The sequence below is a fragment of the Lissotriton helveticus genome, chromosome 2_1 (genome assembly GCF_964261635.1).
Source record: "Lissotriton helveticus chromosome 2_1, aLisHel1.1, whole genome shotgun sequence".
NCBI lineage: Eukaryota > Metazoa > Chordata > Amphibia > Caudata > Salamandridae > Lissotriton > Lissotriton helveticus.
Window position 1 is genome coordinate 693,869,761 of NC_136059.1, and position 17,044 is coordinate 693,886,804.

A 17,044-nucleotide genomic window follows, 5' to 3' on the forward strand; every position below is an offset into this window, starting at 1 on the left:
GGCCGCAACCGCCTCCGTAGGGCCCCCCGGCGGAGCAAGCAGCTTCTCCGTGGGCAACGACTGCAAACTAAGGTGGCTGTTCCCGAGGCCAAGCGGGACAGGCAAGGGCCAAATCTGGAAATCAGAAGGAGCCGAAGAATGAGGAACCTGCCGCTCTTCCGACGAACACCTCTGCCTCAGGAAGGGTGGGGAGCCGCCCTTCGACGCAGGTGAAAAAGACATCACACTGCGACCAATCTCTGGGGAGGACGACACCAATATACAGCGTGCCTCCGGAGAAGGAGAGTCCGAAGAAGAATCCGCGGTACGACCCCTGCGCGGAGCCGTAGAGTCCGCCGCCTGAGGCAGGACATCGGCACCATCCTGTGTCACCAGACAAGGTCACTCAAAGGCACTCCGCACCGGAGCGGAGACAGGAGTGGAGCAGGAGCCGAACCGGCCCCGTGGCAGCGCCGAAACGATGCTGAACCGACTCCCGTTGAGGTAGCCACCTGCGTGGGGGAATGAGACGGGCCTAAGGAGTAACCCGAAGCCCTCCGCCAGCCACGGCCCAGAATGAGGCAGAGATCGCTAGGCAACCCATGCGGCGGTGCCAGGGACAATTCAACTCGGACTCGCCCTCCGACGAGGCAGCCGCCCGTGGGGAGGGATGAGAGGGACCCGGAGAGGGACGTGGGGTCCTCCCCTGGCCTCGACACTGAGCGGGATAAGGCGGGTCCACCGACCCTTGTGGGTCCGCACGGTCCAGCGGCTGCCGGCGTCGTAGCGGATTCAATTCAGCCTTATACAGGACCACCTTGTCAAAGGACTGAGAGGGGCTCGGGGATGCGACCCAAGCCCCGGCGACCTCCCGCGACACCACAGGGACTCCCGCGGGAATGTGTGGCAAGGCAGAGACACCGTGTCCTGCCGGAGGTGCCCAGGAGGAGCCGCACCCCATGAGCACCACATCCTCCAAGCCTGGATCCGAACCAGTTGGCACCGGGCCGGAGCCACTGGCGGCGCCGCTCAGGGCCCTGCGCAGGGCGAGGGATCCACTGACGGAGGAGACTCCAGCGAGGCTTGCAAAGCTGCCACGTAAGTCTCCATTTGGACTCTAAAAGCCGCAACACCAGGAAACGGTGGATAGGACGGCACGCGGGCCGCATCACCCGTGGAGAGTCCACACCCCTGGCAGGCCGAAAACCAGCCACCGGGGACAAACTGCGACACTTACCCACCGGGGAGCGACACACAGGTGACATCGGAGAAGGACGACAACCACAGCCGTATCTGAAGCCGTCTGCCAAAGCAGACCGAGGGGGTGACGTCGACCTGGAGAGACGCACCGACAGAAGTTTTTTCTGCGACTTCGGCTTCAATCAGTGATGCCGTCATACAAATGAGGTGCGGGTCCGCCACCGACATGACACGCCCACAAATTGTGCAAGTTTTGAAGCCTGAAGGCATTCGCACACTGTTCCACCAAAAAGAAATTGAAGAAAAGGGGGCCTTAAAAATGCCCGTAGCAAGGACCGGATCCACGTTGCATGCGGAAAATAAAAAAAACTAACATAGGTGCCCTGGGGTGGGTCTTATGTGACCTCACTGACGTCACGTATGCGGACAATTCCTGGGCGGAGTTGCGTGATGCCGCCCCCGCCCCCCCCCCCCGCGCACAGGGATGCTGTGGCAAAAAAGTTTCGGATCCAGTTTCACGCCTGAGGATAATTCTACGTGAAGGAATCTGCGGCTAGTAGTCTCTATCAGAAAGGAATATATATCTGCTGCAGCAATACCCCCACAGAACGTAGACTGTGCGCAGGTGCGGATTGCAACCCTAATCGCTTCTCCGTTCCAAGGAAATTTATTTTGTATGGCATTTACTTGCACAAACCAGGATCGTGGAGTTTTGTAGTGGAAATTTTGTAGTCTGTACAGAATTCGAGGTAGGGACACCATTTTAAAAATGGCTATTCGCACAGATAGTGACAGCGGAAGGGAGGTCAATTTCGTCGTTTCATTGTTTAGACTAGTGATCAATGGACTAAAATCATTTGTCCATGAGATCTTAGGGTATGGCGATACGAAGATTCCAAAATACTTAAATCCATCCATCGCGTGCGACAGCTGTGACGTCCATGTCCCTCGTCCCTGGTCAGCGCAGACTGGAAAAAGCATTGATTTCTCAGGGTTGGTGTGTAGGCCAGTAGTTTCCCCAAACACTCTAAAAGGACATCATCTGCGTACAACGCAATGCTGTCCGTTCGCGACGGGGACCAATCGAAGCCACGGAGCACAGGGTCGCTTCGAACCCATGCCGCCAGAGGTTCCACCGCAGGGCGAGCAACAGTGGGGATAAGGGGCAGCCCTGTCTAGTGCCCCTGTGAATTGGGAAGGGGTCTGAGTGGTGGCCGTCTATAAATACAGACACTGTTAAATTAGTGTAGAGCAAGCGGACATAAGCTATGAAGCAAGGACCAAAGTTCACCTCCTCCAGTCGTTGAAAAAGGTAAACCCAGCAGAGCGAGTCGGAGGCTTTGTTGATGTCGGCTAATAATATGGCTGCCGGGTGTCCTAACGTTGGGGCTGCTGCTTTGGCGTTATGTACTCTTCGTATGTTGTGAGTAGCCCGTTGGGGCACAAAGCCCGATTGGTCTGGGTGGATTAGGTCTGAGTCACATGTATGGAGCGCTCAGCCAGGACCTTCCCTAGTAGTTTAGGCTCAATGATGATAAGCGAAATAGGACGGTACGAGGAGGACACCCCAGTTTAAGGAATAAGACTACCTCTGCATGCCGCCAATCCTGGGGCAATATATTTCGTTCTTGGGTGTCTTGTATAGATGCTAATAAGTGAGGGCCTAGAAGGTGCATATTTGGCCACAGGAACTGCGCTCCGTCAGCTCATCTAAGGTGATAGGGGCCTCCAGTTGTTCTCGCATATGGTCTGTGAGCTTCCGAGGTGGGATATCCACCAGGAATTCCGCTATTTGGGCTGCTGAAATCTGCTTGCGACGTGCATATAGTGAGGAGAAATTCTGTGCTAATTCCCGGCCACCCCCTCTGGCGATGAACACAAGGCCCCCTCTGCGTTGCGGATAGTGGGGACCACGGCTGGGGATGTGTCAGCCTGGCAGTGCCTATGAAGCACTTTACTCAACTTATCTCCCCACTCTTAAATCTGATGCTGCAAAGCCTCCTAAATCTCCTTTGCTTCCCCCATTAGATATTGCAGTATTGCGTGTTGCACTTGCAGCAAGTTGCATTGTAGAGTGGGGCTGGGGTCCTGGTTTAATTGTAATGTCAGGGACACCTGGCGCAACTCCTGGTCCGCCAGTTGCTCTTGTCGTACGCGTTTGTCTTTGGTGCAGTAGCTAATTTCGGCTCCACACATGGTGGGTTTTAAGGCCTCCTAAAGGACACCCTTAGATTGGGAGGAGGTGGCACTGATGTCAAAATATTCGGATATCGCCGCATGCAACATGTCTAGATAGTCTGGGCTTCGAAGGTGCCACAGGGGACATTCACCATCGAGATGGGGGTTTACGGGAGCAAATATGGAATTTAAGAGTGATTGGGGAATGATCCGAGAGCCTCTGGGGCAGGTGGGCAACCTGGGAAAATCTGTGGAGAACTGTGAAAGGCGCGAAAAAATAATCCAGTCCGGATTGTGAACCGTGGATCGCATACATAAATGTGTCGCAAATTTCTGTAGGGTGGTAAAACTGCCAGATATCCGCCCAGCCCAAGGTGGACACTTGTGAGTACAGTTTAGAGGGACCCATTGGTGATTGCAGTCAGTGCTACACTGTACGTCTATTGGCCCCATAATGTAATTCCAATCACCCCCTAGGAGGGTCAGACCCTCTGGGAGGTCTCCCCAAACCCTAGAAATCGTGTCGACGAAGGTTGCCCCTAGCGGAGGGGGTACATAAATACCTCCTATGGTAACATGCTTACCATACAGTGTGCCTGTGACAAATGTGATTCTGCCCCCCAGATCTACCCTGTGGTCTATGTGCTGGAATGGGACTCTGCGGTATATCAAAATAGCCACTCCCCGTGAACCCCTGGTGAATCCTGCATGGTATATATAATGGTACCCAAATCAAGCCAGACAAGAGGTTTTATTACCTAGGAGATGAGTTTCTTGGAGAAGTAGAATATCGGCCCCATATCTTTTGGCCTGACGCAAGACAACACCCCGTTTAATTTTATTAAGAAGGCCCCAGACATTCCATGAAACCACAGTAAGGTCCCCAAGGGGGGCAGTATCAGACTGTACCATTATCCCGTAACTCTAAAGCCACTGTAGTGGTAGTATCGAAATCCAGGTGAAAAGTCTGCATATAAAACAACAATACAACTGAATTCCCCACAAATCCCCCCACAGCCCTCCCGACACTGCCATAAACTAGGAGCATCTGTCGCGGTGTAGGGCACACCAGAACCCCAACAGGGGAGACTCGGCCCCCATGCCAACAAAATCCAACCCACCCACAAATCATTGTTAACGAGGGGAGATCGAAGTGTCTAGGGCCTGGGCGTCCAGGTCTTGTTCAGAGGATAGCAAACATGAGGCTAGTCTCAGTGAAGAGCGATCCGTGGCTACACACAGCTGATTGCTAGAAATATAACTGGATGGTTCAGGACGTATGCTCTGGACTGGTAGATCTTCTGGCCGAGCAGACCTGTGACGTCTTTTTGATTTAGTCCTTCGAGATCTATTCTGTTGCGATCCACAAGAGGAGTCTGATTCCAGTGGCAGTGGTGAATGTGGCTTAAGGTGGGAGGGTTTGTCTGTCCATGCGAAAACTGCTTCCGGTGTGTCGAAGAAGAATGACTTTGAATTAAATATTACTCGCATCCTAGCTGGATATAAAAGCATATACTGCAGATTTAAGTCTCGCAGCCGGCGCTTCGCCGCTGTGAACGACTGGCGTTGCTGTTGGACAAGGAGTGTGTAATCCGGAAACACCATTATGGGCCTGGAATCATACTGGAATTGGTCTTTATGTGTCCTAGCGAACTGGAGAATTGCATCCCGATCGGCATAATTCAATAATTTTGCAATTACTGGTCTGGGATTCTCGCCTGGAGGTGGTTTCTTGGTCAGTCCCCGGTGGGCTCGCTACACGACAAAGCACGTGGAAAGCAGTTCCTGCGGCATGAGATCTGTGACCCATTGGGCAATAAAGTGGGTCATGGAGGATCCTTCACACCCCTCCAGCAAACCCACGAAGACAAGATTGTTGCATCTTGCTCAACCTTCTGTATCTTCTTCTCTGAAGGATAGTTCCTGTGAAACTACAGTGAGTTTGTTTACTTTTTTTCTGGAAGGTGGTCACAGAGTCCTCCACATGGCCCAGGAACGAGACCTCCTACTCCACAGCGATGATTTTGGCTTTTAGCTTATCTCTCCCGTTGTTTATTGCCGCTATCAGGTGTTGAGCTTGATGATTCACCTCCAGTAGCACCCCCAGCTGGCGCGGTGAAGGGTAGTCCGCAGCCCGATATTGGTGTGGGCTGACGCCTAGTGGCACTCGATATCACCGGGGGCAGCTTCCCCACAGCCTGCCACTGCAAGGGTGCCCCGGCTGGAGGCCTCCCCAGGGCGAGCGGCTGCTCTCCGGGGGAAGGGTGGGCCCTTCTCGCTTGTCAGGCTGTTACCGTCTCAGAGTGCCAGACGGAGGGTGCCAGAGGTCCCAGGGCACCCCCACACCCGCCAAATCGCTCACCTCTGGGGCCACGACAAAGCCCCCCCGCCCCGCTGCAGCTCCGCAATCTGCCGGTCCTGGTCCCGGCTTGCGTCTCCTCTGCGGCCCCCGTGCGAGACAGAGCGCGTGTCACTGCTCGCCAGAAGCCAACACCGGGAAATATTATGCCTCACACCATCTGGATCGGAATCACCACGGATTCAACTCCTCTGAACAGGATTAAAGTCGGATGTAAGATGAATTTATGGCGTGGACGTGCGGAGCCCGATTAGGCTGTGTCTGCCATGATGGCTATCCAAGTCATGACCTTGTTATTCTTAAAAAGATTCACATAGTGACCTATTAAAAATTACAAAAAAGCCCCAAATATAGTGGGCATTCAAAGGATAAGGACTGCATGAGCATCAAGAATGAAGCTTTCTATTACTCAGAACTACTGTCTCAAAAATAAGCTAATAATTCAATTGGTATTTGTTGGAAATTACCATATTTTGCGTGGTATTACCCTAAATGTTTGTCTTCTGTTGCTGAAAACATTTTTGTTGGACATAGGATTCTGTTTATTTTCCCCCTGGTAACCAGTGGTAAAATGCTTGTGCTCTCCCTTTCAAACATTTTAAAATTGGTATACACTTGATTAGCACACTTTGTTTCCATAGTATATATAAACAGCTCTACAGAGGCCCTACAAATTAAATGCTACAAGTGGGTTGCAGCACTCCTTGTGCCACCCACTAAAGTTGCACTGTAAAACATATCTCGTAGCTTTCCACTGCAGCTCGGGTGTGCAGATTTAATCTGCCATTTTGACCCTGCAAAATACACCTTTTGTTGGCGAAACATGTGGAGGCTACCTTAGCTACCTGTGGCTACATGGACAGGGTGGAGTCCAAGCAGAAGCCAAAGATCTTCACCTTATTGGTGGGTTAAGGAGGCGCTCCCAGCATAGCAGGCCATTGTAGAGTGCCCCAAAGCTGGGGATTGTTGTCCAATACAATTACCTCTGCCTTGTCACCATTTAATCTTAGAGAGTTCATATTCATCCTGATGGAGACAAGGCAGAGGCAGGAATTAAGGGCTTCCGAGATGACTTTCTGCCCGGACGAAGAGAGAAAATGATCTAGGTGTCCATGCAGAACAGGGTGAAACCACAGCTTTTCACTTGGGCTGTCAAAGAGCGGATGTAAATGTTAAAAAGCTTAGGGTTAAGGGCTGATCTCTACGGAACACCCAAGGTGAGTGAGTGTGAGCCAAATACTAGACTTGTCGAGAAGTACAAGTTACTTACCTTCAGTAACGATGTATCTGGTATAGACGATTCTAGCCGCAGATTGCTTAACAAAGAGTTATCCCCAAGCGTGTGACTGGATCCGGAACAAATTTTGCCACAGCATCTCTGCGCGCCGGGGGCGGCACCGCCCTTACGTTGTCCGCAGACGTGACGAGAGCGAGGTCACATAAGTCCCACCCAGGCACGCTGAAGTCACTTTTCTTCTGAGAACTTTTCTGCGCCACAACGCGGAGCCATCACCAACAAAACAGTGAGAATATGGGAACAGTGTGCGAAAAAGCAGGTAAACAGAAAGGGAAGAAGCGAATGGTGAGGAACAGCACCATTTGGGTAAGTGCCAGGCACTGTGCTACTGAAAGTCATGGAAGGGAAAGAGCAGAGCACCGCTCTGAGAAGCAACCTTGCAAGGTGAAGTCGATATCCTCCCTGGAGGGAGAAAAACATGTGAAAAATGTCATAGACTATAGAAAGTCTGCAACCACAATCTATAACAGTGAAGGGCAACAAGTCCGAAACAGATGAGAAACGACAAATTACCCCACGACAACCCATCAAGGAGGGGCGCATCTCCTGTAAAGAGCTAAGGGCTGAGGCACCGCCAAGAGACCCTAACTCAGAGGACCGTAGAGGAGTCAGAAACCCCAAGCAATGAAAAAAGGAGAAAATTATGAACAGGCCCCACACTGGAACAACCAGGATGTAGGGATGTGGAGGTACACATGAACCTACCGTCCAATCACAGAAGGGAAGGAGTGGAACAAATAAACAGAACAAAGCATCCTGCCAGGGAGGAAGTGAAAGAGGGCACTCGCAGAAGACAACACCACTCAGAGGGGGGCGAGTGCAGAAGACCAAGCTGAAGGTCCTCGCAGAACGGGGAGGAAAGGCGGGCCGTGAAGGAATCTGCAGCTAGAATCACCTCTACCAGATATATTGTTACCACAGGTAAGTAACTTGTACATCTGAGAGACTACTAGCCGCAGATTCCTTAACGTAGAATAGATACCCTAGCCATACCCAGAGGGGAGGAGGGTCTGTGAGAGAAAACCCAACAGCTTGGAAGATCACAGGGCCCCAACAGGGGATGTGTCACTGGGACAGGAATGACGGCCCAGTCCCCACCAAGCAGAAGTAAGCAAGAACAAGGAGAAGGGAAGGCCAGGATACCAGAAGCCTACCCGAGGGGCAAAGGGCATCCGCCAGAAAACCCGGAGGGACAGACGGCACCAAGAGAGTACCGAAGAAGAAAGGAACCCACCGCAAAATCCAAGGAGAAGAGGTGGAAACGGAGGCAGAGCCCGCGTCGGGAGAACACACCCAGAGAAGGGGACAGATGAACGGGCATCAGCCCCTAGGCCGGGGACAAGGGAGGAACGGCCCCACGGCCGAGAAGCGCATACGTGAGAAGGAAGACACAGTGGCGCAAAGCTCTAGCAGAGCAAGGACAGGAGCATCCGGGTACACGCCGAGGCCCACAGAGGTGGACCATAACGACCAAACGTGCGTAGCAGGCAGCTGGTAAAGACTACGAAGTAGTGTGCCCAGAACAGCGACCCTCTTGAAGTGAAAATATGAAGTAGAGACCTAAATCAGCAACCAGAACACAGGAGAACACCAGAAATATCCTAGTCCCCCTGGAACACAAGGCAGAGGACCAGGCCGAAACATCAGATAATAAGTTGGAAGTACAAATTACTTACCTTCGGTAACGATGTATCTGGTAGAGACAATTCTAGCTGCAGATTCCTTAACGTAGAATTATCCCCAGGTGTGAGACTGGATCCGAAAAACATTTTCACCCAGCATCCCTGCGAGCCGGGGGAACGGCATCACGAAGCTCGCGTATGTGACGTCGGCGAGGTCACATAAGTCCCGCCCCGGCGCGCCTACGTCAGTTTTCTTCGGAGAACTTTTCCGCGCCACAACGCGGAGCCATCAGACAAAACTGTGGGAGTATGGGAACAGTGTGCGAAAAGCAGAAACAATTGGAACAAGCATTTGCAATGCAATAGGTCTCGCATTAGGAAAGTTTGAGCTATTGGTATTGTAAATGACAATTTTTTTATTTATGTGTTGGTTTTGAAAATAGCGAAATAGCTTTATCATTTACAATGCCAATAGTTATAACTTTCGCAAATGTGACACCTATAGCATTTGTAATGCAATATGTGTTGTATTTACATGGCTTACATGTATTGTTATTACAAATAACAATGGCTTTTAAAAAAATAAAAATAATAATACTTAAAAGTTATTGTAATTTATAATGGCAATAGCTTAAACTTTTGTAGATAACTTGTGAAGATTATGTTCAGTGTATTTTATTGTGACAAAAATCCAATAACAGAAGTGAAATATTAACACCTTTTTGTGACATTTGTAATAAAGCTTGAAACATTGAGAGAACATATTTGAACCAGTTGTTGTTGAATGGTTGCACAGATTGATGCTGTGGTGGCGCTTGAGTGATGTTGTGGTGGCGCTTGAGTGATGTTGTGGTGGCGCTTGAGTGATGTTGTGGTGGCGAACGAGTGATGTTGTGGTGGCGAACGAGTGATGTTGTGGTGGCGAACGAGTGATGTTGTGGTGGCGAACGAGTGATGTTGTGGTGGCGAACGAGTGATGTTGTGGTGGCGAACGAGTGATGCTGTGGTGCCCCTGAGTGATATTGTGGTGCCCCTGAGTGATGTTGTGGTGCCCCTGAGTGATGTTGTGGTGCCCCTGAGTGATGCTGTGGTGCCCCTGAGTGATGCTGTGGTGCCCCTGAGTGATGCTGTGGTGCCCCTGAGTGATGCTGTGGTGCCCCTGAGTGATGCTGCGGTGCCCCTGAGTGATGCTGCGGTGCCCCTGAGTGATGCTGCGGTGCCCCTGAGTGATGCTGTGGTGCCCCTGAGTGATGCTGTGGTGCCCCTGAGTGATGCTGTGGTGCCCCAGAGTGATGCTGTGGTGCCCCCGAGTGATGCTGTGGTGCCCCCGAGTGATGCTGTGGTGGTGCTGAGTGATACTGAATGCTATACTATGTTTTGTTTTGCTATCCTATGCTTTGTTTTGTTATGCTATGCTTTGTTTTGCTATGCTATGCTTTGTCTTGCTATCCTATGTTTTGTTATGCTTTGTTGTGTTTTGTTATGCTATGCTTCCTTGTGTTTTGCTATGCTATGTTTTGTTATGATATGCTATGTTTTGTTATGCTTTGCTATGTTTTGTTGTGTTATGCTATGTTTTGTTATGCTATGCTGTTTTGTTGTGTTTTATTATGCTGTGCTTTGTTTTGCTATGCTATGTTTTGTTAGGCTTTTTTATGCTATGTTTAGTTATGCAATGCTATGTTTTGTTGTGTTTTGTTATACTATGCTATGCTTTGCTATGCTATGATATGTTTTTATTATACTATGCTTTGCTATGCTATGTTTTGTTATGCTATGCTATGTTTTGTTATGCTATGCTATGTTTTGTTGTATTTTTGTTATGCTATATTTTGTTTTGTTTTGCTATGCTGTACTTTGTTATGCTATGCTGTTTTGTGATGCTATGCTGTTTTGTTGTGTTTTGTTATGCTATGCTTTGCTTTGTTTTGTTATGCTATGTTTTGTTATGCCTAGCTATGTTTTATTGTGTTTTGTCATGCTATGGAATATGCTACTTACCAGTATACATCTGTTCTTGGCATGTAGGGCTGCTGACATTCATATCTGTGCATAGATCGCCGCCTAGTGTTGGGTCCGGATGATTGCACTTGGTTGTCCTGAGAGAGTCTTCGAAGTATCACGAGATAGGTGACTCCTCCCCTGGACTAGAGTGCGCATGGGCATCTTCTCCATCCTCAGATTGTTTTTCGCCATTGTGGCAGAGATGGAGATAGGAAAGTATGAGATGGCCATGCCAAAGAAAATGCTGCAGCTGCGACAGGCACCGGGGAGGAGGGCCGGCGATATGAATGTCAGCAGCCCTACATGCCAAGAACAGATGCATACTGGTAAGTAGCATATTCCGTTCGAGGCATGTGGGCTGCTGAATTCATATCTGTACATAGACTGTATAGCAGTATCTCCTCTAGCGGTGGTTACCTGTGCCAGTTTGAAAGAGGGTTTTGAGGACAGCCTGGCCTACAGCATCTTGCTGCTTTGCTTGCATGTCTACACAATAGTTTTTTGTGAAAGTGTGTATGGTAGTCCATGTGGATGCTTTACATATGTCTTCAAGAGGAATATTTCCTAGGAAAGCCATGGATGCCCCCATTTTTCGCATAGAGTGTGCTCTTGGGGGGACAGTTAAAGTGCGTTTAGCTTTTTGGTAACATATTTGAATGCATTTAACTATCCATCTGGCTATTCCTGACTTTGATATGGGATTTCCTTTATGTTGTGGTGAAAAAGCAACAAATAATTGCTTTGTTTTCCTAAATGATTTTGTTCTGTCCACATAATAAAGCAGAGCGCTCCTTACATCCAGTGTGTGTAGGGCTCTTTCAGCTACTGACTGGATTCTGGAAGAAAACTGGCAGTTCTATTAATTGGTTAATATAAAATTTGGATATGACCTTTGGCATAAACTTAGGGTTTGTTCTAAGAACTACCCTGTTAGCATGTACTTGCATGAAGGGTTCTTGAATAGTTAGTGCTTGTAACTCGCTAACTCGCCTAAGTGAGGTAATCGAAATCAAGAATGCCACCTTCCACGTTAGAAATTGAAGTTCGTATGAATGTAGAGGTTCGAAAGGAGGACCCATAAGTCTGGTAAGTACTACGTTTAGGTTCCAGACTGGAGAAGGTGGGTGTCTTGGAGGAATCACTCTTTTAATACCTTCCATAAATACCTTGATTGCTGGGACTCTAAACAGTGAAAGGTGTTGCCTGTTTTGAAGGTATGCTGCTATAGCAGCGAGGTGTAGTCTTATTAAAGAGTATGCTAGGTTGCATCTTTGAAGATGCAGGAGGTAACATATAATGTTTTGTATGGAAGCATCAAATGGGTTGATTTGGTTATTATTGCAGTAAATCACAAATCTTTTCCATTTAGCTGCATAGCATGCTCTAGTAGTTGGTCGCCATGCCTCTTTAATGATGTTGATGCAGTCTGGAGGCAAGTTAAGGTATCCGAATTCCAAGACTTCAGGAGCCAGATCGCTAGGTTCATCTGGTTTGGATCTGGGTGCCTGACATCTCCATGGTTCTGAGTTAGAAGGTGGGGTGCGAGGCGCAGCCTTTGATGAGGAACTACTGAAAGCTCCAGGAACGTCATGTACCATGGCTGTCTCGCCCATGTGGGAGCAACTAGGATCAGTGTGAGTGACTGTTGCCGCAGTTTGCGTGCCACCAGCGGAATTAGTGGTGCTGGGGGAAAAGCGTACGCAAATCTGCCGGACCAGTTCATCCATATCGCATTGCCCTGTGACAATGGATGTGGGAATCTGGCGGCAAAGTACTGGCATTTTGTGTTTTCGTTTGTGGCAAACAGGTCTATCTCTGGATGCCCCAACTGGCTGAAGAATGGTTGGAGAACTTGGGGGTGAATTTCCCATTTGTGTACTTGCTGGCTGTGTCTGCTGAGCAGGTCCGCTACTTGGTGGTCTTTCCCTGGGAGGTGTTCTGCCAGGAGAAAGATGTCTTTTGGGAATTGCCCACTTCCATATGCTCTGTGCCAAGTGGGACAGCTGTGGAGAGTGTGTTCCTCCCTGTTTCTGGATATAGTACATTGCTGTCATGTTGTCTGTCCGATCAACACAGTCTTGCTGTACAAGTATTTTGTGAATGCTTTCAAGGCTAGGAATATTGCTAGCAACTTTAGTTGGTCGATATGCAGTTTCTTTTGTTTGATTGTCCAGAGCCCTTGTACTGTGTAGTGGAGGAGGTGGGCTCCCCAGCCTGTCAGTGATGCGTCCGCTGTTAGTACTAGTTGTGGAACTGGCTCTTGGAACAGTCGCCCCTTGGAAAGGTTTTGTGGGTTCCACCACTGCAGAGAGTTGTGAGTGCGACTGTCTACCAACACTAGGTCTTTTAGTTGCCCATGAGCTTGGTTCCACTGCCGTGCTAGGCATTCTTGCAATGGACGCATTTGAAGTCTGGCATAGGGGACAATGAATATGTAAGAGGCCATCATGCTTATCAGCTGCATGAAGACTCGAGCTGGCAGAGAGTGTTTTGGATGAAATTTGCGAATGAGCATCTGCATGCTGGCTATCCTTGCTGAGTTTGGATATGCCTTTGCTACTGAGGTGTTTATAGTAGCTCCCAGATATTGTTGTGTGTGGGATGGTTGTAGATGCAATTTCGGGTAGTTTATCGAAAAGCCTAGGCTGTGTAGCAGCTGAAGTGTATGAGACATGTGTTTTACACATTGTTTGTACGTTTTGGCTTTGATTAGCATATCGTCCAGGTACAGGAACACATGGATGTGTTGCCTCCTGAGATGTGCAGCTACTGTCACTAAGCATTATGTAAACACTCTTGGAGCTGTGGTTACCCCGAAGGGGAGAACCTTGAATTGGTAGTGTTGACCTTCTATTGTGAACCTGAGGTATTTCCTGTGAGCCGGATGGATGGGTATGTGAAAATACGCATCCTTGAGGTCCAGTGTTGCTAGGAAGTCTCCTTGTTGTAGCAACGGGAGCACTTGCTGTAGTGTGATCATATGGAAGTGCTCCGACAGTATGTATTGATTTAGGGGTCCGAGGTCCAATATTGGTCGGAGGGAACCGTCCTTTTTGGGATTAAGGAAGTATAGGGAGTATACTGCTGTCCCTTGGTGTTGGAAAGGGACTGGCTCTATGGCCCCCTTTTCCAGCATGCATTTCACCTCTTGTTGTAGCAGTGTAATGTGTTCTTTGGACATAGGACGGTGTCTGGGTGGTATGTTTGGTGGAGTAGAAGTGAGTTCTAGGCAATAACCATACTGGATAATTTGCCTTACCTACCTGTCCGTGGTAATTGCGTTCAAGACAGGTAGGAACTGTTGGCGTCTGCCTCCGACCGGTGTTGGGTGGTCTGGAGGTAGCGTGGTGAAGTCACTGTTTTGTGGCAGTGGAGGCTCTGGTGTTATTGCCTCCACGTCCTCTTCCTTTGCTATTGTTTCCCCTATAACCTCCTCTGTTGGAGTTTTCGTTAAAGGAGCCTTGGGTGTTGCCTTTATATGTTGATGAGGTCTGTGAAGTATTGCCTCGTGTAGTTGCTCTGTATGAGGAGCGTCAAAAGGAACCTCTGTGTTGCTGAAACTGTAATGCACCCATTGATTTTGCAGTTTCTGTGTCTTTCTTCATTTTATCCAAAATGGTGTCTACTGCAGGGCCAAAAAGGAAGTCTTGGTTGACTGGCTGGTTAAGAATGGTGGACTGCACCTCGTTCTTAAACCCCGAAATACGCAGCCATGCGTGTCGTCGTAGTAAGACGCTAGTGTTAATAGGCCTTGGCTGCAGTGTCGGCTGCGTCAAGCGCACATTTGATGGAGGCGTTTGTTATAAATTTTCCCTCCTGTATGAGGTCATTAGCTTGGGCTTTAAAAGATTCAGACAGGTGTTGCATTAAGCTCTCAAGCTGATCATAGTGTGCCCTGTCGTAACGAGCTAGCAGAGCTTGTGTGTTCGCAATTCTCCAAGAATTGGAGGCCTGTGATGCTACCCTTTTCCCAGAGGCCTCTAGTATTTTTGACTCTTTATCAGGAGGAGGAGCCTCCCCTGTTGTTTGTGAGTTGGCCCTTTTGCGTGCATTGGCCACTACTAGTGAGTCTAAGGGTAACTGACCTCTGATATAGGTAGGGTCTATAGGGGCTGCTCTATATTTCTTTTCAATCCTGGGATTGATGACCCGTGCCCTGGCTGTATCTTTAAATATATCAGGCGCGTGTTTTAACACCCCCTTTAACATAGGAGGTTTTCTTAAATTTTTCTCTGAAGTGGGGAAAGTCTCAAATAAGAAGTCTTCTTCGATAGGGTCATTGTGCATGTCTACGTTGTGGTACTGCGCTGCCCTGTCTATCAGTTGGTTGAAGACAACAGTGTCGTCAGTAGGTGACGGCTTTGCTGGGTATGAGGAGACGTCAGGAATGGGATGCGTGTCATATGGGTCGGATGGCTCTTCCCATGGTTCATTTTGGGGGTTAGGATCCTGTGGATAATAATAATCATGCTGAGGATCTTCCCCTGTGTCACCCTCATTGTCCCCATGGTGAGAAGGAGAGTAAGGAGCAAAAGGAGTAGTAGGCATAGCGGGACAGAAAGGAATGAAGGGTCTAGAGGGAGAGGTCCCAAAGTCCTTTTTTTTTCCAAAGGAATGGGGGAAAGAGAGTCTGTGTCCAGTGGTCTCTATTTCCTGCGTAGGATTGTTACTTTACCAGTTTCTGGATTAATGTATATTTTTGCCTGGTCGTCTGAGGGATCTGGATGGAAGAATTCTTCTTCCACTGTCCGTGGTTGTGTCCTTGGCTTTTTTGGCGTAGTCGGTTTTGGATCGACTATCGCCTGTGGGTTGATATCCCCTTCTGTATCGATGACTTTTGGTGCATTTTTTGTCTTTTTCGGCTCGGGCCCTTCCTTCGGGTGGGCGAGTGGTTTTGAATCGACCTGGCTTTTCTGTTCGACACGCTTCTTGTGCTCGACAGATTTTTTCGGTTGACTGTCCTTTGCAGAGTCGATGATTTCTTTTGGATCGACCGGTGTTTTTGGAGCAGCTGACTTTGGTTCGATCGCCTTGTCCGGTTGGGGTACAGGCTTCGATGGAGCCCTCTTTACGTCGGCGAGCTTATTTGGATCGGCGGCGGTCGGCACAGCAGTCTTTTTTGGATCGAGGTCCTTCTTCGGCTCGGCGCCCTTCGGCTGTGTGGGCTTCTTTGGCTCAATTGCCTTTTTATGTTCCGCGCCCTTATGCTCGGCGGCCTTCTTTGGATCGGCGCCCTTTGGGTCGACTGCCTTCTTCGGCTCGACGCCTTTAGGTTGTACAGCCTTTTTCGGTTCGACGCCCTTCGGGTCGACGACCTTTTTGTGTTCGGGAACCTTCTTAGGGGTCACGTTACTTGGCCCTGGGGTCTCTGAAGGCTTTGTCTTTGGTTTCGGAGCCGAGCCGGACGGCGGGGCTTGCGAATGTTTCCTCGGATCTTGACTAACGCCTTTTGGCGATGCCTCGACCGGAGCCATCGGTAACGGGCTAATAGGTGTCGGGGGCAGTGTACTCACGATTTGCCCCGGTGGGATGTCGGAGTCCGAGTAGTCCTCGACGGTGATGATCTCTAGGTCCGAGTCTAGTGCTTCTGGAAGTTCTTGGTCATCATCGAAGTTGCTGTCCGGTTCCGGTGCCTGTCGCTGCATCTCTTGCCTAGCGGCCCGTCGAATCCGTAGGGTTTTCTTCGATCGAAACTGGGCGCAGGCTGGGCATGTTTCTTCCTTATGGTCTGGTGAAAGGCACTTGTTGCATACTGAGTGTTTGACAGTATGCGGGATCTTGGAACTTGGAATGGCATTGTGGGCACCTTTTGAACGGGCTCCTTTCCACCGACAGCAGGCCCACGTGGCGTCGAAAAGGCCCAACGAGTCGAGATGGAAAGCTAGATCGAGTAAAGAGGTACCGGGCGAGAACAATACCGTCGAAGTCGAAGGCCTTTTGACCTTTAGAAAAGTTTTGTTTCGATTCCGAAGTTGGAGTATAGGAATAACATCCAAACCCAATGGCGGAAAAAAACAATCTGAAGATGGAGAAGATGCTCATGCGCACTCTAGTCCAGGGGAGGAGTCACCTATCTCGTGATACTTCGAAGACTCTTCCAGGACAACAAAGTGCAATCATCCGGACCCAACACTAGGCGGCGATCTATGTACAGATATGAATTCAGCAACCCACATGCCTCAAACACTATGTTTTGTTATGCTATGCTATGCTATGTTTTGTTATGCTTTATGTTTTGTGATGCTATGTTATGTTTTGTTGTTTTGTTATGCTATGCTATTCTTTGTTATGCTATGTTTTGTTATGCCTAGCTATGTTTTGTTGTGTTTTGTTATGCCATGGTTTGTTGTGTTTTGTTATGCTATACTATGTTTTGTTATGCTATGCTATGTTTTGATTTGCTAT

The 17,044-nt window shown here is 49.1% G+C and overlaps 1 protein-coding gene across 1 annotated transcript in view; it reads right to left on the minus strand.

The window, feature by feature from the left end:
- Window positions 1-17,044, minus strand: part of SKIC3 (SKI3 subunit of superkiller complex) — a 1,397,627-nt gene that overhangs the window by 308,573 nt on the left and 1,072,010 nt on the right. The gene's annotated exons all lie outside the window — the stretch shown is intronic.